General features: G+C 37.7%; 1 long non-coding RNA gene across 1 annotated transcript in view; it reads left to right on the forward strand.

The window, feature by feature from the left end:
* LOC119470300 overlaps nucleotides 1-25,149 on the forward strand; it is a 26,762-nt gene extending 1,613 nt beyond the window's left edge. The window contains exons 2-3 of the long non-coding RNA XR_005199181.1: nucleotides 17,166-17,242; nucleotides 23,158-25,149. This is a non-coding gene — a long non-coding RNA (uncharacterized LOC119470300). The remainder of the gene's footprint in view (nucleotides 1-17,165; nucleotides 17,243-23,157) is intronic.

A 25,149-nucleotide genomic window follows, 5' to 3' on the forward strand; every position in this document is an offset into this window, starting at 1 on the left:
TTTTTTTTCTTAACAGACAGGGTCTCCCTTTGTTGCTCAGGCTGGAGCACAGTGGTTATTCACAGGCATGATGATGGCTCACTACAGCTTCAGACTCCTGGACTTAAGTGATCTACCTGTTTCAGCCTCCTGAGTAGCTGCGACTACAGATGTGTACCACCATGCCTGGCATCACACATGTTTTTCTAATCATTATCCCCTCCTTTCCTAAATTTTCTTCGAGGAAACCAAACTCAGTCCTAACTTCCATAAGCTAACACTTATACAATTAAAATGACATTTAGCTTCTGGAATCATTGTGGAAAGAAAAGACAGCTCATTTGCCAATTATTTTTCACTGTAATAAATATTAGGCCTTTTATCTGTAAGGAAACACCAAAACCCTTGTTTAATATTAATAACTTATAAATTATTGTACATGTAATTTCATTCTCTCTTCCCACATCTCCATTTCTTTTTCTGCCTCTGGCTTTTCACCTTGATTGTGAATTCCTAGTTTTGTAATACTTTTATGTCATGTGATACTGGCTTCTTAAGGATACAAAATACTTCAGAGCTTAAACAATTACACCAATAACCCTTGTCTAGTGATGCCTATGACAGAAAAGAACCTTTACATTTTATGAACTTATCATTCAAAAATCATTCCCAGAGAATTCTCGGGAAACTCAGAATAGGGCCTACCCTGAGTTCTGAGAACAGGACCATTTTTAAGTCCTTTGATTCTTTCATTGACACCCTTCCTTTCTCTTTATTTTATTTTTTTCTGAGACAGTGTTTTGCTCTATTACCCAGGCTGGAGGACAGTGATGCAATCACAGCTCAGTGCAGTCTTAACCTCCTGGGCCCAAGCGATCCTCCCATCTCAGCCTCCTGACTATCAAGTCTAGCTATTTTTTTTTTTTTTTTCCATTTTATTTTTTGTAGAGACAGGGTTTCACCATGTTGCCTAGGCTGGTCTGGAACTCCTGGCTTCAAGTGATCTTTCTGACTTGGCCTCCCAAAATGCTAAGATTATAGGCGTGAGCCACAGTGCCCAGCTGACACCCTTACCTTTATGTCCCTAGTCACATTATGTCAAATATTTCAGAATGCTTCTTTGTTTCAAATTAAATACACATTCATATATGTACTGCTTTGGTTCTTTGGATAATCTGCCAGGTCTACTATAGGAGAGATAATTTTTGCTGTTTTTCTTGTGAAAAATGTGAAGAATAATTTGAATAGTTGGTATACTGCTACATCTATTCATTTTAACTAGGTTTAAAACGTGGTTGACGCTCTTGAAATGCTAGTAATCCATAGATTCTGTATCGTTAAGTGCCTCATGCATTATAAATAGCAGTACTTCTGCTGGGGAATATATCATCCGGGAAAAGTCTTGACCACCCTAACTGCAGGTCCTCTATTCATAGTGTAATAAAAGAAAAACAATAAAAATGATCTCTTCTACAAGATTATCCAAAGCCCCTACAGCATCCCTCCAGGTATCAGCTGAGGGCTCTTATCCAAAGTCACTTACTGTTGCTGGAATTCATTTACTCTGCCAGAATCCAGGTGGTCACTGCTACCATGATCTAGTCCCTAATGACCTCTCGCCTCAGCTCGGCTGGCTAAGCTCTCTCCTGCTGGTGCACTTGCCCTGCTCCTTTTCTGCTCTCAGGTAACCAGAGAAGTTTTGGTTGGCCCTGGACCCTGGATACAGACCCAGGGAAAGTCTAAAGCTCTCCACTCTGTTCTTCAGCCAGAGGTCACCAGCCTCTGCACCAGCCCTAATTGGCTCTAGAGGTACAACTGTTCAGTCTCCTCCTCTTTTATCTCTGCTCAGTCATCACAATGTCTCCAGGTCAGGGTCTGTGGTCGCCTCAGAAAGACACACCCTCCTCCCTATCAGGGCAGTACCTGGCTAGAGGAGTTTGTTTAAACATCTGTCCCTGCAGTACACACTGGGTGTTTTCCTGTCTTTGTGTCCTTCTCCTAAATTGGAGCCACTTCACCCCACTCACCTTGGAACCTGACTCAAGAAACGGCAATTCCATGCCTATTTCTCTGGACACACAAAGGGGTCCTGTCTCCAGATTAATCTTAGATTGAATCACAACCTGGTCCACTTAGACTCAGGTGCTCCTCCTCCCAGGGAGGATCCATGTAGAATAGAATTAGGCTCTGCTCCCAGACAAGCAATCTAGAAGTCCAGTCTCATTGGTTGACCTTCTGTGGTGTTCCTGAAATTGCCTTGTGGCCAATCAGATACTAGGTAAACCCAGGAGGCTTGGAACCTCTGGGCCTCAGTGTTCCTTGACTCACTGATTTTCCACTGCTCTGGTGCGTCAGAAGAACCAGATTCTCCTGTTCTGTCCTCACTTCCCTGTTGCCTCCACACTTTAGAAACTAAGCCCTGCTGTCTTGCTTTTGTCAATTCTGTATTTATCCCCCTACACAACACTGAATGGCCACCAGCCTCCAGATGGTTCTCCTACATTTCAGTCTTTCACTGCTAGCTTGCCTGCTGAATTGGAAACCCTGGTATGACCACTTCCAAAATTAGAAACCAGTCTGCACCATCTCCAGGGGCTCTGTGCCTGCATCTCTCAGCACTTAGTCAAGCCAACCTCTGCAACTGTCGCAGACAGCCTTCCCTCCAGTCTCTTCTCCTCCCCTCCCCTACATTTCTGGCTATGGTGACTTGGGCTTTTGCCTTCCACTCTGCCTGCCCAACCTTGCTGAAAGTCTTAACACACTGGATCTTCCCTGCCTGAACTATGCCAAGCAAAAGGGCCAGTTCAAGGGTTACATAAACCCTTGATTATCTTTTAGAGGCCTCATCCCACATCCTATCAAACACTGGAAAATGTAGCCCTATCCCACAGGAAAAGCACAGTGTTTTGTTATGAAAAGAATTAAACGAATTTGTATAATTTTCCTCTTGAAATATTTATTAATTTCATTTTACAGTTTGCTTTTTATTTTAGAGCCAGGACATTTTCTTGTCCAGCTCTCAAATGATTTGATAGGACTTGGAAATGCTTATGAGCTCTGGGCACTGCACCTATAGTGAGAACTTGAGACTTAAAGGATTAGAAACATGCCTCTGGAAGGGAAGCAAACACACACAACTCTATGACGCAGTTCAGGCCTCTTACCCCCATCATCACTTAAATATCTGTCTTGTTCACTTTCTTTATCCTAATGGGCTTCTTTGCCTGATCCCTGTCTTGGCTACTGCTTACCTTCTGCCAGCAGCTCTCAGACAAACACTCCCCTTATTCCCAAAGCCAGCTGGCCTGCCTGGATTGCAAGAATTTTACCAGCCCCTAGATTCCCTTTCAAGCTCTTGTTCCATCTCTGAGAACCCTGCCGCCAGGCGACTGCCCCTTTGGACTATAGCATTTGTTTGCTTGACCCTGTAGAAATGATGACTGGACTCTCTTAAGGCTGCAGCTTCATCTGGCTCCCTGGAGCCCCAGCCCCTTCAAGGGCTTGGTTTGGGACTGCATATTGGGTGCATCAGTCTTGGCCTGCCTGCTGGGACTGATCAGCAAGGTCACTTGTGTCCCAGGCAGGATAGCTACCAGAAATCACACTTCAAATTTTCCTACTTAAGGTGCCTACTCACAGTTCCCTGTGCTTTGTCTCCTTCTCTAAAGGAGCCTTTTATGACTCAGTTACATATAGCATCCCTGCTACACTTCTCTGCAGCTTTTCTGATCATTCATTTATGCAGATTAAGAGCCTGTACAGGAAAGCCAAAATATTCTCAGCAATTACCCCAGATTACATCTCTTCTAAATGTTAACTGTTACTCAGTTGAAACAGCCATTAATAGTTTGGCTTTTATGTTCCAGGATTTCTGAGGTCTCTATACTAGTGATTTTACGATTTCAATATATTTCTTAAAATTGAATTTTGTATACACATATTTTGTGTACACAGTGATGCAGTTAAGAGGGAGAGTCTGCAAGTATATATTTTTGTCTCTTTAGTCTCGTTTCTCATTTTTTTCCTTAGGAAATTTGACTAGCCTTTTAAAAATGATATTCTGCTACAGTCTGCAATTTTGAGAGGAAAGGTGATGAATGGCTTTATTTTCATGTTGTCAAAAGCTCAGCAAAAATTTATCGCTATTTTGACTGTGGAGCCTACTGTGTGCAAAACAGTTGTGACAAAAATCCTACCTATTAGAGTTGTTTTCTTTTTTATCTCATTTTTAAAAAGTTATCTCTGTTGTAATCACTTAACCCTAAACGACTGGATGTTTATACAAAAAATTACCATGCTTCATTTGTCAAACTCTCTTTTTCTTCTTAGTTTGATTTTTATTTTAGTAATTTGTTTGGTCCAGGATAGACTTAAAACATCTTATTTTGAAAGAAAACATGATTAAAGTCCTGGAATATTTACTTAATACCTCGAACCAATCCATTGTGTTCCTCCATTGGCATTCTTCCTCCGGACATGTGATTACTAGCCTGCTAGTCTTGGAAGATACTCCTCCCCTGCCCTTCTCTGCTCTTTATCTCAGCTGACTTTTGCAGGCTGTTTCCCAGACCCCTGTGTCAGCTGGCTTCCTACTGGGCTAGGCTAACAGGAAGCACTGCCAGGTGACTGGAGGGTGGGAGAAACCAGTGTATCTCCCCATCTCTTTCTGCCTTAGGCACCATCTTCTGCAGCAGCTGTCTCCCTAGAGGCTCCATCTCTTGCTGGACAGTCCTACCATGACAACAACCCTGAGATCTGACAATACCACCTCCTCCTGCCACTTAAAAGTGTAATTGTTTCCTGTGTTTGCTTCTGCAGGGAAGAATTTCCCCTGGACTCTTCTCAGTTTTTCCATCACCTGTGCAACAGATTCCTTGCATCACATTCTTTGAAGAAATAAGTGTGATTTCTGTTTTTCTAGTTGAATTCAGCAGATTTATCCATTTTGTGTTTTCATAAGGGTCTTACCCTGCTTACAGGAGAAGGAATGATTTTCACAGGAAGGCAGCCACATTGAATTTAGGAATCTGTCTGTACTTCTCCAGATGGCTTTACTAATGACATTGTTTTCTCCGCCTCTTACTCCCTATACTTGCTCCTCACCTCTCATACCCGACCCGTGTCTCCCCTGCTTTCTCCGTTCTTAGAGCTTATGACACCTGTCTTCTGGGGGTCACATCCACAGAGGTACACAATGATTTTTTTTTGTTTATTTTTAAATTTATTTTGATATACTGTCTTTAACAAGAATATCACATTTGTAGGATAGGATAGCAAAAGAGTACTGGGTTTTTCATTCAGAGTGTGAATCAGTGTGGCTTGTTTGAATATCATAGCTTCTTCCTGCACAATAGTGCCCTCGATAGCAGAATAGGAAAAAAGATAACTTCATGACAGAGCTAACAGGAGAAAATGAGAGGAAACTTATGAAAGGTTGTGCAAAAGATAAAAGGCTAAAAGAAAAGAAAAAGAAAAGGCCAGGTATGGTGGTTCATGCCTGTAATCCCAGCACTATGGGAGCCCAAAGCAGGAGGATCACTTGAGCCCAGGAGTTCAAGACCAGCCTGGGCAACATAAGGAAGCCATGTGTCTATTTAAAAAAAGTTTTTTTTTTTTTTTTTTTTTTTAAGATAAAATGCTAAGCAAATAAGTTATTATTTTGAAATAGTAAATAAGCCTAAATTAGTTGTTTTTCTTGAAACAATTGTAATTTTAAAAGTTACCACAAAGGTATTTCTCAGCTAGAATTTATACAGAAGCTTAACAACATCACAGAGTCTTCATCTAACACATGATTTCTCAATCTCAGTTCTATTGACATTTGAGGTTGGATAATTCTTTATTGTTGAGAGCTGTCTTGTGCATTGTAAGATGTTTAGTGGCATCCTTACCAGTACCACCTCTCTAGTTATAACAATCAAAACATCTCTCAACATTGCCAATTGTCCTGTGGGAGGAAAAAAAAGAGACAAAAGCACCCCAAACTGAAAACCATTGATCTAACAAAACCTACTTGGAAAAATGTTTCTTATTTTTAAGTTGTTAAACAATAATTAAAAGAAGTCTGACTTTTCATAGATGATTTGGGAAAAGACTTTTAAAAATGCATTTCAGTCATGAAATATAACCTTAAAGATCCATAAACTAGTGAAAGTCAGTGGTTATTGTCACAGCAGCAGTGTGTGTTACTAAGTATTTATGTTGGAGAAGCTAATCTTCCTGTTAAGTATTGTGGTTGGACTACCTAGCCAAGATGGCCTTTCTTCTTCATATAATCAACCCCATTGTTATTTTTATTAGGTATTAAAAAACCACACTAACACTTTATATCTGACTATTGTATGTTGAAATCCTTTGATGTTCTTTAAAAGTCAAGGTAACTCAGATTGAATATTAGTAGGAACATATATATCACTCATAACATGACTCAGATATACAGGGTCTGTACTGATGTGGACTACCCTGAGTAGCTGCAGGACTTAGAATTTTATGAGCATCACAGCTAAGTCATAATCTGTAGAATCATTCACATTATTTCAATTCCTAATATGTTATTCTTAGCTATCACTGAATTTCTAGAAAACTGGAAACCAAAGCATAACTATTTAGAGTCTAGAAATGATTGTATTTAAAATATTGATTCCCGCTCTACAAACATGTCTCTTCTAGCTTATATCAATAGGTTTCTCAGACCAGTTTTCCATCTCCACTGTGTAGTTAGCTTTCTTCCCAGCTTAAGAAAATATTGACCAAAGCAAGTTGCAAAACAGGTGAAACTGGCTGTAGTAAAAGAGTTACTTTTTGCTGGGAAGATAAAAGAGATGTAACTACTGTCCTTGACATGACTATATTGCTAAGCTTTGTGGACACATATTCTGAGATTGGTAAAATACTTACTGCTTTAGGAAAATTACACTTATTTCCTCATCTATGATTTTGCATTCTTCCAGTTAATCCTCTTTTTGGGGATAATGAGCTTCCTTTGAAGGACTTATGGGCATTAATAATAATATCACTATACAAAAATTAATAATATGTATTCTTCTTTTAAAGATATTTTTGTACAAGATATTTTAATAACAATCTTATTCAGTGCTGCTTACTATGTTTGGTGAAAAATAAATAAAAACTATCTTATAACTGAAGCAGGTCAGATTTTTGAATGCCGATAGTGGGATTAAGTTCGGTCAGAAAGTTAGGGCACTTTTATTTGATATCATGCTTTTGAATATGAAGGACTTGGACCAGGCCTGCCTCTACAGTTTACTGTCAGGTTCTCAGTTCATCACATATTACATCTGGCCTACACTTCACATCTATCAAGCCTCTGTGCAGACATTTGGATCTGTAAACTGCCAAGACAAAGCTTGGGCTAGCATCCCATACTATAAATGACTATTCCCCAGTGGAATATTTTGTTTCCAAAAAAGAAATCTATTTGAGGTATCAATGCTTGCCCCATCTGTTTTTGTAAGATCTGAGAAACAACTATGTAAATGTACATATACATGATTTTAGTCAAAGCCCTCATTCTCATCATAAATAAGGAAGAAAAGGCATTGACGATGGCCCATTTCAGAGTCCTTCCTGCTATCTCTGATTTAGAAAAAATATATGGTCAATATGGAGTAACAGGACTAGATTTACCCCCCTACCTGTAACAGTTAAACAACAAAACTGACAAAATATATGAAACAATGGTTTTCATGACACTAGATAGCAAGCAATGGAGGATGGTGATTCTTGAAAGACAGGAAATAAAAAAGATGAGACTTACGATTGCCCAAGCTTATTCACTTAAGAAAATTTTCAGACCATGGCATGGTAGGGGAACAGAGGTAGAGCCCAGTTATGATTCTGAATTGAGGCAACATTGCTGAGAGTCCCCGAAGATTAAGGCAGTGAGATTTCTTAGGAGAGAGTGACAAAGAGGAGAGAAAGATGCACAGAGTGAAGTTGGGGTCTGCAGAATGATCTCTGTCAAATATTCAGAAGAGTTTTGTTTTGCTTTGTTTTTGGAGATGGAGTTTCACTCTTCTTGCCCAGGCTGGAGTGCAATGGCGCACTCGGCTCACCAGAACTTCCGCCTCCTGTGTTGAAGCGATTCTCCTGTCTCAGCCTCTCAAGTAGCTGTGATTACAGGCATGTGCCACCATGCTCAGCTAATTTTGTATTTTTAGTCAAGATGGGGTTTCTTCATGTTGGTCAGGCTGGTCTTGAACTCCCAATCTCAGGTGATCTTCCCGCCTCAGCCTCCCAAACTGCTGGGATTCCAGGCATGTAATTGCCATTGTGCCCAGCCAAGCTTTGATCATGACTATGAAGAAACTACATGAGGCCTAGAAAAGGACCATCTGGAGGAAACAGAGAGAACCTGTTCCCATAAAATATATAGGGCTAGGAGGGCCAGAAATAGTATCTGTTCCCATAACCGCCAGATTGGAAAAACTCATAATTCATAGGTATTGGATAAAGTACTCAAGAAGGTCTTGCCTCAGTGGTGGGAAATAATTAGCCCTAGCCTGAGAACTGCTCTCAACCTGCCACACGAATCATAAAAGCAAGATTTGAAAAGATCAAACTATTTCCAAATAACTTCATCATTCTCAAAACAAAGTTCAAATTTATGAGAATTTAAGAGTATCCAGCACCCAACAAAGTAAAATTCACAAAGTATGCATGTAATCAAAGATTACCAGTCATACAAAGAAACAGAAAAACATCACTCAGAATGGGGAGAGCAACCAATCAATCAAAATGGACCCAAAATGGCACAGATGATATAATTAGCAGAGACAGATACTAAAACAATTATTGTGACTATATTCCAAATGTTCAAAAAGCTAAGTAGAGATGGAATATATTTTTAAAAGACGCAAATCTGGTTGGAATTTCTGGTGGGAATATAAAATGGTGCAGCCACTCTAGGAAAGTCTGGCAGTTCCTCAGATTGCTAAACATATAGTTACTATATGACATAGCAATTCTACTTCTAGGATATACCCAAGAGAAATGAAAATATTTTCATACAAAAACTCATAAATGAATGCTTATAGCAGCCTAATTTTTAATAGCCAAAAGGTGGAAACAACCCAAATGTCTATCATCTGATGAACAGATAAACAAAATATGGTATATCCGTAAAATAATTGAATATATTTAGCCATAGAAAGGAATAAAGCATAGACACACACTACAACATGGATAAATCTTGCAAACATGCGAAGATACAAACAAGACACAAAGGGCCATGTGTTGTATGATTTCACTTGCATGAAGTGTCCAGAATAGACAAATTCATAGAGACAGAAAGAAGATAGTGGTTGGCAGGGATTGGGAGATTGGAAAATGACTGCTAATAAATGTGAGGTTTCTTTGGGAAGTATTGAAAATGTTCTGGAATTAGATAGTGGTGATGGTTGTACAATCTTTTGAAGACACCGAATACCACTGAATTGTATAATTTACATGAGTAAATTTATGGTATGTTAATTATATCACAATAAAGATGGTTAAAAATAGATAAAATCAGTTATCTTTCTACTACCATATTAGTTGTATAAACTCTCTTCCATTTCACTCCTCCCATTCTGTCTCTAACCCATCTACCTTTCTGCTAATATGGTTTCACAAGGTCACCAATGACTGGAATGTATCTAATTCATTGTCAACCTCTGCTCCATTTTTCCTCAACCTTTCAGCAGCATCAAAATTTCTCACCATTACATCCTTTTAGTACAGCATCATCTTCTACAGATTTAATGAAATACACTTGCCTAGTTTTCTCTTACCAGACTTTATAGTCAGCTATGTACTCGTAGTCTTCACTTAAATATCCGTTAGGCACCAGAAACCTAACATGTATATGACAGAATTTTTATCTACTTGCTATAACCACTGCTACAAATACACATTAGGTAGGCCCATACCTACTCTTCCCCTAATCTTTCCCATGAGAGTTAACACACAGTCATTTACTTAGACGCTGAGGCCAAAAACTATGGAGTTGTTTACCGTGTTTGATTGCTCTCTTTCCCTAATCCTACCACATTGAACCCACTGGCAGGTCTTAATAGTTCTACCTCCAGAACTCTATGTGGAACCTGTCTCCCTTCTCCAGTTATTTATTCAGAGGGTAAGAGGAGAAGTGGAATGGTGCCTAAGGGATTAGATTCTATCTGGTCTTGTGAGCCATTGTATGTACATTCATCTTTATTCTAAATGAGATATAGGGTTTTTGTCAAAGTAATAACATGATCTGACTTGAGACTTAAAAGGATCACTCTGACTTCTGTAGTGAAATTAGACTGCAGGGGGGAAAATGAAAATAGGGAACCCAATCAGGAGGCTATTGAAATTTAAAAAAGGCTTATGGTTTGGACTAGAATGTTGGGGGCAATGGAGGTGTATGTGGTGATTGAGTTTTATTTATACTTTTAATATAGAGCCAAAAAGATTTGCTGATAAAGTAGATGTGGAGTGTGAGAGAAAGAGAAATTAAATGATGCCAGAACTTTGGTCTGAGCAAATGGAATGATGAGTATGCCATTTCCTAAGTAGAAGATCATTGAGTGAGCAGGTTTGGATAGGAGGATATAAATTTGGTTTTTAAAATTTCTAGTTAGAACTGTTTTATCAGGTACCAAATAGAGCTATCAAAAAGGATAGTGAATATATAAGTCTGGAATTCAGAGGTGAGATCAAGCTGGATAAATAAATTCTAGAGTTTTCAGTTTGTATGTGACACTGAAAGCTACAGAAATTAACAAAATCACAATGTAAGCAACATAGATAGACTGAAGTTCATGGGCTTAGCCCTGGGGGCCCTCCAATAGTTAGAATCAGAGATGTGGCAAAACTAGCAAAGTAGGTTGTGACAAAGTAGCCAGTGATGTAGAATAAAAACCAGTTGAGCATATTATCATTTTCAGATGGGCAAAATTGCAGCATATTTGACTGCTATGGAGAGGAAAATTTTGCAATGTGAGTAGAACAAGATGAATTGCTAGAATTATGTCCTTCAGTGGGGTGGAAAGTATGGCATTAAAACACTAAAAGACATGTTGGTCTGGATAGGCACAGGGTGTTCATTTATAGTAACAGAAGGAAGGCATTGGGTGGCCACAGATGCAGAGAGATAGGTAGGTATTTGGTAGGAAATTCTGGAGATTCTCTTATGAAAGACAGAGATCATTGAAGAAGAGAAGAGAGAAAGTCAAGGAACTGAGAGGCCATGGTGTTGAAAGAATCATCCACATGAATATTTCAATCACCAAGAATTATTATAGAATAGCATTTGATAAAATGTCAGTCAGCTAAAGTAAATCTTTAAGGAATAAGGCAGAGTGGTCAGGGGACACACGGTGAATCACGGCAATATTATGGTGGGAAGATATGATATTAAAAGCTGGAGTTTTACGGGAAGAGGAAGAGAAGATCTGGAAGCAGTGAAGAGCCCACCAGTGCCCTAGTGGTATGTAGCATCAGAGAGAAGATATTGGCACTACTTGCGAGGGCAACAGGAAAAGCTGTGTTTCCGGGGGAGAGAGAAAGACACGTGTAAATATGGAAATGCATGTATTAAGTTTTTGGTTGTCACAAAAACTAGTGGAATTTGGTGTCCAAAGAAGAGACAAGCCAAACATCCTGAAAGGTAGTGGCAGGGCTGTATGACATAGACATATGCTATCCAAATGCCAGTAGCATCCCTGTTAGGAATCTAAAAGTAGAAAGAACATTCAGAGAAGAGGCTGAGTTTGATTGTCTTAGTTGAATTTCTCCAGAAACAAATCTTGATTGTAAGTAATTTATTTAGAAGTTCTGGGAAAACCAGTAAAGGAAGAGGAAAGTGATCCAGGGAAAAGAGAGCAGTCATTCAATGGTGCGATATTGAGCCAGGTATTACATGGGCAACTGGAGTTTAACCTTATGGGAAGCTCAAATGAGGAAATCTGAGAAAGAAGAAAAACACACTCCTCACAATTATTTAAGAGTGAGAGAGCTGAAGTGAGTACACACCAACTTCTGAGAGTCATTGATAGAAGGCTGCAGATCTGATGAACGTGAGCAGAGCACCAACAGCATCTGTTATAAGGATGTAGAATAAAGGTTTATCTCTAAGATAAATTACAGTGAGAAGAATCTTCTGGGTTTAAGAATAAGTTTATGTGCGATTTCGATACATATCTCCAAATTCTCCGTCACAGAAAGTATACCCCAGAAATGTATGAGTATTTCTTTTTACACTCTCCAAGTTTATATTCTATTAAACTCTCTTCTTTTTGCTAATCTTATACTAAACATACATTTCAATGTAATTTTCATTTTCATTTATCTTATTAGGAATGAAATCAAGAAGCTTAACATATATGTTAAGCAACACTGTCTTCCACAATTGAACTAATTTCAATTGAATTAATTTACTAATTTGTTGAACTAATTTACACTCCCACTAACAGTGTAAAAGTGTTCCTTTTTCTCTGCAGCCTCACCAGCATCTATTGTTTCTGGACTTTTTAATAATCACCATTCTGACTGGTGTGAGATGGTATCACTTTAAATCCCTATCAAGGTCAGCGGTTTTAAATGCTTATAGAACTGGTTTAAAGGGGGAAAATAAGGCATAATAATATGAAAGATTCAGTTTTTCTGGGAGGATTTTACAATTGCAAGAATACCATGTAAACATGCTTTTCAAATATCACTTAGCAATGTGGCAAGTATAAATATTGTGAAGATACTATGAATGAAAACAAATCAAGTGACAGACAAACCTTTCCTGCAAAATATAAAATAGGAGAAAATATTTGCAAGCCACATATCTGTATAAAGAATTAGTATCCAAAATGTATGAAGAACTCTTACAGCTCCATACCAAAAAAACCCCCAAAAGTGCAACAACAAATAATCTGGTTAAAAATGAGCAAAGGATCACAATAGATATTTCTTTATGGAAGACATGCAAATGTCCAACACTTATATCAAAAGTGCTCAGCATCACTGATCATCATGGAAATGCAAATCAAAACCACAATGAGATTTCCTCATACATATTAGGAAGACTGTTAATAATAAAAAAAAGTTAACAAGTATTGGGCAGGATGTGGAAAAAAGGGAGCACGTGTATACTGTTGGGGTGGGAATGTAAATTAGTGCAGCTGCTATGGAAAACAATAAGGAGATTCCTCAAAAATTATAAACCCCAACATATGATCCAGTAATCCTACTTCTCAGTATTTATCCAAAGGAATTAATGCTAGGATCTTGAAGAGATAGCTGTATTTCCAGGTTCATGACAATAGCCAAGAAATGGAAGCAACTATTGATGGATGAATAGATAAAGAAAATGTGGTATATACATACAATGAAATATTATTCAGCCTTAAAGAAATCCTGCCATTTTCAACAGCATGGATGAACCAAGAAGATATTATTCTAAGTGAAATAAAGCAGACATTGAAAGACATATACTGCATTGTCTCAATTATATGATGAGTCTAAAACAGTCAAATTTGTAGAAGCAGAGAGTGGAATGATGGTTGCCAGGGGCTGGGGGAGGCATTGTCAGGGAAGTATTCATCAGAGCGTACAAAGTTTCAATTATAAAAGATTAATAAATTCTTGAGATCTACTGTACAGTATAATGCCTATAGCTAACAATACTGTAATGTATAAGGCAGACATTTTGTTACATATTCTTATCACATACATTATCACATACATACACACATGCACACACACAATAACAAGGGCAGGAGAAAACTTTGGAGGTGATGTGTAGATTAATGGCATAGATTATGGTGATGGTTTCATGGGTGTATGCTTACTTCCAAACCCATCATGTTATGTACATTTAATATTTATGACCTTTCATATGTCAATCATATGTCAATAAAGTGGCTTAAAAATTACACAAAAAATTTTAGTAAGCATTTATGTGAACTTATTTGTTGTTCTAGAAACAATTTCAATATGCAAATATATATAGGCATCATCCTCCTTAAAACACAAAAATAGAAAACAAATTTATCCTAACATTAGTTCAATAGATTCTTGTGACTTGGAGTAAAATTAGAACTGATAGCATCATATACACGTTTAAATAATTCTTTAAAACAATTTTGATAAAACTAAAAAATGATATGCTCTGAAACCCACTGGAAGGTGATAAATGCAGCTTCAATTTCTTGAGTTTGGATGAAGGGTGTTAGCCTGAAAAGTCATCTTGTCCTACAACAGACTTACTGTAAACAAGGTACAAAATTAGTTTTATGAATTTACTAAGATATGTTTTTTAAACAAAATATAACTTAACCTATACTGATAAATACAACTGTATACAATATTTATTTGAATTAACCTAGTCACCTAAACATAAATGCATACAGTTTGTATCTTTGTAATGTCCCTTTCTTTTAGGAACAAACCAGTGTATAAAATAGCTCTATAGGCACTATTTATGTGATAAATCAGTCTGGACATGCACTCCAGAAATATTCTTACCTGTAAGTGTAAAATTTAAAAATAAAATTTTGAAAAATAAAAATATTTCTAAGTATCATCAGTCATTAAAGTTTATGTTGCCTTTTAATATTGTTACCACAGTGTTTGAACAATCAATTTGTAGCTCTTGTTTTAAAATATCTGCATTTTTACAAGAAATATAAAAACCAAAAAATTTCCTTCTAAAATAACATAAGAATATCCGTGGTCACATGCACTTGGAATTAGAAATGATAATTTACCGGATGGAGGTCTTTGTCTACACTGTTAACATAAAGAATCAAATCTCTAGTTTCATGAACATGTCATAAAAATACATGCTTCAATAACTTTAATAACATTTTATAACAAGATGTATTTTGTTTGTTTGTTTGAGACAGAGTCTCACTGTGATGCCCAGGCTGGAGTGCAGTGGTGTGATCTTGGCTCATTGCAACCTCTGCTTCCTAGGTGCCAGTGATTCTTGTGCCTCAGCCTCCCAAGTAGCTAGGACTACAGGCACATGCCACCATGCCTGGCTAAGTTTTGTATTTTTAGTAGAGATGGTATTTCACCATACTGGCCAGGCTGGTCTCAAACTCCTGACCTCAAGTTATCCACCCACCTTGGCCTCCTAAAGTAGTCTATTGCAGGTATGAGCCACCACGCCCAGCCTATAACAATGTATTTTTGATAACAAACTGTACTTTCTATATCCCCATTTTTTTCCCCATTGGAAATAAGGATTTCTCAAAGTCTGGCTTGAGTTGCCACCCAATCTTCTTGAGACTATCTGTAGAAGCACCACTTCTCACTTCTTAGTGTATACCGAGTGGTAATCTGCTACCTCAGAGAAGCAGGGTTTTGGGTTAGCTATGCTTGGTGGAGAATGATGGCTTTCTCTGGAATAAGGGTAGCTTAGTGTAAAGCCCATTATTCCAATTTGGAAATATCCCATTTTAGATTTCCTATATCCTTCTTTATCATGTCTTCTAGTCTCATCCACCAAAGGGCACAGGGAACACATGCAAATTTTTTATCACACTTCCGTAGCATGTGCTACTATGTCTTTCTGTATAGTGATTTCATTTTTTTGTTTCTTTGATTATATTCACTGTGATATGGAAGAATTGTGCAATTATACACATTGGTATGAGACAACTAGAAATGATAAACAATGACTCCTATTATTATTTACTGCTTTATTAAGAAGAAAAACATGTATTATTACCTAAACTTACTCTACAAGGCCTATTTAAATTTTAATAATAAAGTTGTTTTTGAAAAGACACTCTTTAATCATCTTCATCTAGCTTGGAAATTTCATAGAACTAAATTACTGAGTTAATGTCTATGGCCTGGTTTATAATAACATAGGTTAAATCAGCCACAGTTCTAGAAGAGAAGCATCATGGTGTGTTAGATCAAGGCTCTCCACAAGAGGTATAGATGTCCTGGATTCTCTACTCTCTTATTTGCTGTGAAACCTGAAAATAGCATTGAACTTCATAAAATGAAGGCGTGTGTCTACTTATCTTGTATTAGTTAGAATATAGGGGATAGGGCAAGGTAATCTTTTCAGACCTCTTATAACACTAAAAGCATTGACTGTTATATTAGGGTTAAATTAGAAATCAAAAGTTGCAGAAATTACTTGACTCTTTGGAGGAGATCTACTTATCCGGAAATGATGTGCCTAACTATCCCCAAACCATTAACAATATAGAAAAAGTTATCTATCCTCTTAAAAAAAACAAAGTATCCCAACTACTAAAGGATATTTTAATTTTAAGTTTTGCTGTTAAATAGTAGAACTCTGAGAAATGAAATAAAGAAAAGCCACTGAATGAATGTTTTGTGAATCAGGACAGCCTTTATAAGGGATGACTTCATAATTTTTCCCTTGCAAGTGTAACAGAGGGACAGATGAAGATGTATTCCAAGTTTTTCAGGGCCAGATTTGCTGTATCTGTGGATTAAGGGGAAAGTAGTTGGATTGGGCTGCTGAATAAAGCTGTTTTGGTAGGCCAAGGCGTGCTTCCATCCACTTTAAGTCTTTTATTACCAACAAAAGTAGAATGACAGCCCACTCAGTTTTGGAAAAGTGCTGATTGATATCCTGCCATTCAGCATCCTGCCATCATCACTGTGGGATCAGTTGGAATGAAACAGGAAAAAAAACAAAACAACAAAAACACCTTTAGCCAGTTTGTTAAAGATGCATCTGTTTAAAATTTCTTTTTGACTAGTTGCTTTTCCTGATGACTTCTTCAGACATTTGCTTTTATTTCCCAAGTTTGTTCAAAGGCTAATGAAAGGTGGGCATAAAAGATTATTTTTACATGCTATGGTAAAGAGTATAGATTATTTATATCCTTGCTTTGATCATCACTTCCATGACTGTCCAGTAGGCTTCATGAACTTTTACTGAGATCAAAACATAACAATTACTGTTACCATGCTGAACAAATATCTACCTGAATAAATGTGTAGAAGTTTCACTTACCTGCTCAGGAGCACAGTTCCTGGAAATGTATAGCATAGAACTCCCATAACCCTATTCATTAAAAACTCTGATTGAAGGGCTCCTTGGACTTAACATATATAATAGCTTTAAAATAGGACTCGAGTCGCTTCTTTTTATGTAGTGGCAGATATGTACTTGTCCTTAATGATCTCATTTTCTTTACTTTTGTATTGTTCAGGTCCACTTCGCTGAAGTAAAAAATGCCCCTCTGAGGCTGCCCCCAGTGATTCCAGTTTCCTAATGGAGCCTAACCAGGTCAGGTGACAAAAGCAGTTTTCTTAGCACCACCTATAGATAGAGTGTAGAACTCTTCTTCCTGATTTGTAATTGGCATGGCCCTGCCAAGCTTCTGGAGCATATGAACTTTTTGTTGCAGGGTTTTTGTTTCTCCCCTGTTACCCACCGTATTAATTCAGGTCATCAATTTGCTACACTTTCCTTGCTGGGCTTGAGATATTCCTCAAGCTGCAACTCCCTTGGCTGTGATTCCAACTTCCTATATGGCTTGTACCAATCCTCTCTCTTGTGGACCCTGGCTCCTGGCAAGAAGCTTGCTATGACAAGAGTTATAATCAACATCAGATGGATTTCTGATGCTTTCCCTACCTGACTGATGGGGACCCTTAGTTACTTAGCCTTAGGCTTTTCATATATTTTGACTCTCGGGCATTGGATTTCCTGGCTAGTCCCCCAGAAGCTAGCTGTTTAAGATTGGCTCGTCTTATGTTCTTTAAAGTCCCAGCTTCTCCTTTCTTGTTGCTACAAATTGCTAAGGTACCAGCTGGTACCTTAGCAATTTGTAGCAACAAGATACCACCATGCCTCATGCCTCAGTCTGTCTAATTTGTAATACTATGGTGCTTATCCCTATATACACATATAAATGCACTTGTTTTTTGTTACTGTAAGATGAAATACACTAAAGAATAGGGCATTGTATCTCCAACTTTCCTTAGAAACCTCAGATCATGATTTGAAAGAAATATCTTGAAGGCCCTGAAGCCACTGCTTGTTTGATCCTTGAGAACCATAATTACTGTCTATAACTTGTTCATGCACTTCTGGATCTATGACTCGCCTAAATGAAATTTCATAAACTTACCTGAGGTCTAAATAGAATGCAGTGCTTGTAATTCCTTGCTTAATTTCATTACTTGATGGTTTCTGGACTATCCAGAACTTCAGAAGGCATTCCTTTCCCTAGCAATATAATTTATATCTAAAATTCCATTAAATTTAGTCTTTGACTAAGTTGAGCAAAAAACATGAGGCTGATATCTAAATAACATGGTTTTATTTTATAGATTCTGGTAGTTGAGAGATATCAAAGTTGTCACTCTGGTACTAAAGCTTTATTCCCTGTAGCTCAAGCTTAATAGTTCTGAATTTTTTTCCATCAACTAAATGCATTTTTCTATCAACACATGTTTTAATTCCCCTTTGCCTCCTGGAAACCTTTTCCTTCCTGGCACATTTCCTTGATCATTTTTTAAATCCTATTCAGAAAGCTTCATTTTCTCTAATACAACAAACCATGGTAAAGCATTCCTTGCTCAGACTTTCTTTACCTTAGCTTTTGCAATGGAAATTAGATTCTTCTTTGCAACTTGAAGTTTATATTAATAGTAATCTCAGGCAAAAGCTTAATTGTGGCTCATGCAAGGCTCCAAAACATTTTCATTGATGTCCCTGCTTCCTGGGCTTACAGTGAACTCCATGCAGAATTATGTGGTTCCACCAATAAACTGCTGGACAACTTTTGGCTTAGTCACTAAGAATTACTGACAGTAGGCCAAACGTGGTGGCTCACGCCTGTAATTCCAGCACTTTGGGAGGCTGAGGTGGGCAAATCATTTGAGGTCAGGGGTTTGAGACTAGCTTGGCCAACATGGTAAAACTCCGTCTTGACTAAAAATTCAAAAGCAATTAACTGGGCATGGTGGCAGGCACCTATAATCCCAGCTACTGGGGGGTTGAAGTAGGAGAATCGCTTGTACTTAGGAGGCGGAGGTGGCAGTGATTGTGCCACGGCACTCCAGCCTAGGCAACTGAGTGAGACTCCATCTCAAAAAAAAAAAAAAAAAAAAAATTACTGTCAATATTGTTTTTAAATCTTCCTTTTTTCTTTCTCTCAAACTACTAACTTCCACTAATCTGTCATGTGTGAGTAAACTTCACCTTGTAAGTATCCCTTCCTGTTTCCCTTGTGGATGTTAGACATCCTGTTGAGTACGGTTCACAAGTGTTGTCCCAGGGATTTTTAGTCAGTTACCATCATTGGGGATTACCTTTATCCCTCTTTATCCTCTGTTTGCTTGACACTAGTCCGCCTCTTTCTTTATTTACTTTGTTTCTGATGAAGACTTTGCCTTTGTCAGGCAACAAATGGATAATTTCAGTTAGAGTTCAACCAGAAAAACAGAACCAATAGGCAATATATAGTAAGGAATTTTTTTTTTTTCTTTGAGAGAGGGTCTCACTCTGTCACCCAGGCTGCAGTTGTGGGAGCTGGTTAGACAAGTCCAAAATTTATAGGGCAGGCTGGAACTCTCAGACACAAGCTGAACCTGATAGAATTTCTTTTTCTAGGAAACCTCATTCTGCTCTAAAGCTTTTCAACTGACTGAAATTAGCCTACTCAGATGATCTAGGAGTATCTCTTTTACTTAAAGTCAACTGATTGTAGATGTCTATTTTATCTATTCTTTCTTTCTTGAGATCTGAAAGATTGTCTCCAGTCTGAAAGAAAGCTTGAGATCTAGAATATTGTCTCACCAGGCTGTAAGTTTGGTGAGCCACCCTTATTTATTGATAGAATTTACCTCAAATGACCTAGATATAGTCTCTCTTCTTCTTGGATACTGTAAATTTTTATAAATACTTATTTTTGATACCACCTTTGCTAGCCTCAGTTTGAATTACTGGGCTTCTATAAATACATCCTATTCTTTCTACAGATGGATTTGATTAAGTTATATTTTTCTTATTTACATTTGATTATTTGTCTGGATTTAGATCTCCTCAGGAAAAAGAAAATGTGTCCTCAGGAAAAAGAAAACATCTCTTGAATATGAAACTTCTACAGTTGGCAACTTTCAGCTTCTGTATTTCAATTGTCAGTGGTTTCATTCTCATGCTTTGGCCTTTTTACAATCTGGCCTAAGCTTCTAAGAGTTTCTAATTGTAGCCATCCAGATAATATAAGCTACATATAAATTTGAACTTCTAGTATGAAGATTCTAAGAATCTGGACATTCTGTTCTTTAATTACTGGAAAGCAACTTAAAAAGTTTAGCATCCAATTTCCTGCTACTATGACAAATTCCATGCTAAACAGCATGGGAAAAATACATTCCAGCTTCATCCACATTAGCAATGAATTTCAATTCATAACCTTACACAGTTGGCTTTAGAAGTACTAGCATTCCCTTCCCACATTCTTATCTATAGCTGCAGCCTCCAACCCATTTCCTGAGACATATGGTTATGTATTTCTTGGAAGGTTTGCAGCAATTCATTACTACATTCAAAATCTCCTGAGTCCAGCTACAATGCAGGGTAATTACTCCAATGTGGAGAAGAGTCAAACTGCATGTGAATGTGCTTCTCCAATAATTATAACCTATATCTTCAAAATAGGGACAAGCATTTTTGCATAGCTTTTAAAATCATAGGGTGGAAGGTCAGTTAAGTGCTCTACATAGTGCTAATTTGGACAATAATCATTAGGAGTACATAGGCTCTATTCAATATTGAACCATTGGCAAGCATTTAAAAATATTTGTACACCAAAAAAAAAAAAAAAAAGGACTTGACAATATCACTGCCTCTAATCAATAGTAGCTTTGTCAACAAGCAAGTAGAGTCACCAAAGGGAAATATTTACTGTCAATTAGCAGTTGGGTCAACAAAGAATTACTTATTGTCAAACTATTTTTATGCTATAAAACATATTTACACACAGTCTTGTATAGAAGCCCACTATATAAAACAAACAAGGACCAGGTACACTGGCTCTTGCCCATAATCCCAGCACTTTGGGAGGCTGAGGCAGGAGGAGTACTTGAAATTAGCAGTTTGAGACTAGCCTGGGCAACATAGGGAGACCCTACCTCTAAAAAAATACAAAAATTACCTGGGTGTGGTGGTATACACCTATAGTTCCAGCTACTCAGGAGGATAAGGCAGGAGGATTGTTTGATCCCAGGAGGTCGAGGGTGTAGTGAGCCATGATGGAGCATTCTGTCTGGATGACAGAGTGAGACCCTGTCTCAATAAATAAAACGATAAGAACGGAGTTGTTCAGCTTGAGGGATATGGGATACACAGAGAGTCGTGAATTTAGCCTCCTCTTCTTAGCACAATAGTCAGTGAATCATATCTAGAGAATCCCAGAGTTCTGCAGAACATACTAGGAAATCATAAATCTAAGTTATTTACAAGAACATTTTGGTTATTCAATTAACAGTGACTATTTTTGCCATATAAAATTGTCAAAATACAAAATTACAACAGATTTAGTTATAGGTGGAATTGGCGTTTATCTGTGACTCATGAATTGGAGCAGCTTCCATTCTTCAAAATAGAGAAAAGCTCCCACTGGGCAATGGCAGAACAGTAGATTTTGTAAAGTGGGGACAAGGAAAAGAGCAATAGAAAATAACTGAGTTGGGACTAGGCCCAGCAGCTCATACCTATAAATCTAGCACCTTAGGAGGATGAGGCAGGAGAATTGCTTGATGTCCAGAGTTTGAGAGCAGCCTGGGTAACAAAGCAAGACCTCATCTCTACAAAAAATAAAATAAAAAATTAGCTGGGCATGGTAGTCTGTGCCTGCAGTTAGTCCCAGCTACTCGGGAGGGTGATGGGAGAAGATCTCTTGAACCTAGTATTTCTAGGCTGCAATGAGCCATGATTGCACCTCTGCACCCCAGCTTGGGTGACAGAGTGAGACACACCTAAAATAAAAGAATAAAAAGTAACTGATAATGTAACATCAGGTACTTTTTTGTGCAGGTTCAAGCAGAGAGGACTTCCTTGTTACTCTGAGTCAGGTAGACTGGATTCTCCTGTTTTCATGAAAAGTTGGTCCATTTGGGATCTGTCTGATTCCTTAAAGCTTTATTCTGATTATGTGCCATTTAGCATGGGTGACCCCATTTTGATTTGGTCTAATTTGTTAGGGACTAGTGCAGGAGCTCAGTCCTAAAACAATGGCCTCCCATCATTTTTGTTTTACAAAACGTAACCAGTAAGTACCAGTTAGTGGCTAGGTTTTGAAGAACTCATTGTACATAGCATTAAAGTAGACATCAAGGGGAAGAAATTGCTATGGAAAAATAAAATCTTGGAGCCTGGAGACAATCTGAAATGAAAACAAAAGAAGGAGTCTTGTTATGAAAAAAAATAACTTGAAACATAAATGAATATAATCACAGGAAGACATTTAAAATACACTAAACATAACTATCTTGTTTGATCTGGGAAACTAGGACTGATCTTGTTTTGTTGACAGCAAGTGCCTAGGGTTTCCGAAAACTATCTAGAGACTAGATGGTTTCAGGACAAAGATATTCTTGTGTTTAGCAGCAATCTATTAAATATAGTGCTTCACTCACCAGCACTTTTGCATAGTTGTTTTGCTTTTGTGGGCATCAATAAAACTGAGACAAACCACAATCCTACAGTATTTTATGAGTCACCAGGAGGAGATTATACTGCATTCACCAGAAGTACCCATATATGATTATAACATGATTTAATATAATATGATGTAATATCATGTGTTACTATTGTTGGAAACCTGTTGGAAATTTTTTATGGTATGTGAAAAGCATATCTTTCCAGTAGCCAGAATATTGTAGAGCTTGGATATTGCATTCCCTGACAGTATCACGTAAGAGATGTTTCTCTGTATAAGTACTAAAGTGTAGCAAAAGTCATTAATGGGACCAGAATCAAGGATATGAAACAAAAAGGTTTTGAGAACTTTAAATGTAGAAAGAAGATTTGGCAGAGAAAGAAGAGGGCATTTCTGTTAAAAAATCTCTTCATACTTGCATAGCTTAAATTCACTTTGCTTATTTTTCAGTTGGTATATTTATAAGGCAGATGTCTTCCAAAAGTAGGTTTGTATTTCAGTGATAATGGCAATAATGCTTTCTTTGTAGAACCTATCTGTGTGATCTTGGCCAAATTAGACTGGGTGAAACATTGAACACACATTTGCTGCTTCTGAATGGTGCTTCATCTCAGTGGCTGAGCCACGTGGATGGCATTCGGAAATAACAGTTGTGCTTCCACATAGCGGTGAGCCAATCCCCAGTGATTCTAAAGGCTGAATGTTCTGGTTCTGCAACCAAATAAATACAATTATAGATACTTAGCCAAACCTGACTAGGTTTCATTCTTTCATTAATTAACACATGTATTTAGATTTTTATAGGCACTTATTTGGGCACTGCAGAGCTGCTGTAGATCATCTAAAGTTTAATTCAGTACGGCTTTCCTTGCTAAGGATCTTGTTATGATTATTCTTATATCTTTCCTTCTGCCCATCTCTGAAAATTTCTCACTTCCCCTCTGGAACACCATACTATGATTAGATTCGCTTCCAGAGACTGGCCATGGCTTAGAAAAATGATTCTGTTACTTGCCAGGATCCCTGTACAGATGCTGCCGAGTCAAATTTAGTGCCAAAGGGAATGTGTGCTTTATTTGATCAGCCTTGATTTCTGAGCTAGGCCCTGAAAAAAGAAAACATGGATTTTGCCAGTATCTATGGAGCCAGAAAAAAGTATTCTGATTACAATCTGTCCTGATTACAGCTGTGATGGTACCAAATGTGGCACTCAGAATATCTGCTATGCTCTCATGGCAACCAATTAATTTCTGTATGCAACAAATGCTAGGGCCTGTTAAGTAGATGAACTGTACAGCTTGTAAAATACCCAGTTCTTAAGTTGGAAGTGACTTTGTCTTTGACAACTTTGCCTTTCCAGAGAAAATCGTCTCCTACCACCCACTCAGAATGTCAGGTTCCTCCTGGTCCCCATGATGATCCATAAATATCTACCCTGAGCTCATGACAGTGATTGGATTCAACATTGTAATTGCATATGCCTGACTTTCCACTCTGTCAATAGCCTCTTCTGTGGAGTATCTCCTAGTGATCATGTCATATCCTGTTAGGTAAATTGTGAACCTATAGGAAGGACTGTATCTCCTAGTTTTATGAGCAAAGATCACTTTTAATTCTCTGTCATTTTCAGAACATAACACATTGATATTGCTTTAAAAGGATGAAACATTGTAGGGCATTTATAAACTTTAAAAGTACTTTTATATCTGTTATTTTATGCAATCCCTACAATTATCCTCTGAAGGATGGCAAATCCCAATTTGACAAAGAAAACTGAGGCATAAAGGCTAAGTGACTTCTCTGAAGTCACACAGTGACAGAACCAGATTTAGGATTCAGTTCCCTTGACTCCTAGACTCAGACTTTTTTTTTTTTTTTTGTTAAATATTGTCTAGTCATATTACTACTCTTTGAAAGTTATTCCCACCAGAAGTGTCATTTTAATTAGATATTTCATACCTTTAAACTCTGTAGTGTGGCTAGCTTTTACAAAATCATGCTGAGTACAGTCAGTGAACACTGCTTGGGTTGCCCAAAGCAGAAAAAAGATATAAAGATGAAACCATCAGACAGATTGTATATATGATATTTGAGAGAGGGTAGTGTAACCTCAGATTCTCCTTGTCACCAAGTTGTGTTGAAACTCAGTCTTTATTGCAGGAACCACTGGGTGCCTTTCTCATGGCCACGACAGCATGGTTTACAACAGTCTTCAAACAGCCAGGCTGTGCCCCAGAACTTCACTGGGCTTCCTTCCATAACTATGGATCTGTGAGCATCACTTTAATTTCAGAGTGTGGAAGAAACCTTAATAAGGATCATGAATCACATTTTACAAATGAGGATACACAGGGTGTAAGCTTAAGTGACCTGTTCTATCAGGGCCACAGAGCCAGTTAAACTTCTTTATTTCTTAACTGAGTCACTCAAAAAACATTTATTTAAAAACCTATTTTGTTCTAGGAACTATACTGGGTACTGTAAATACAACAGTGGAGACGGGGGAAAAAAAAGAAAACAA

The sequence above is a fragment of the Cebus imitator genome, unplaced genomic scaffold (genome assembly GCF_001604975.1).
Source record: "Cebus imitator isolate Cc_AM_T3 unplaced genomic scaffold, Cebus_imitator-1.0 Scaffold27, whole genome shotgun sequence".
NCBI classification, from domain to species: Eukaryota; Metazoa; Chordata; class Mammalia; order Primates; family Cebidae; genus Cebus; species Cebus imitator.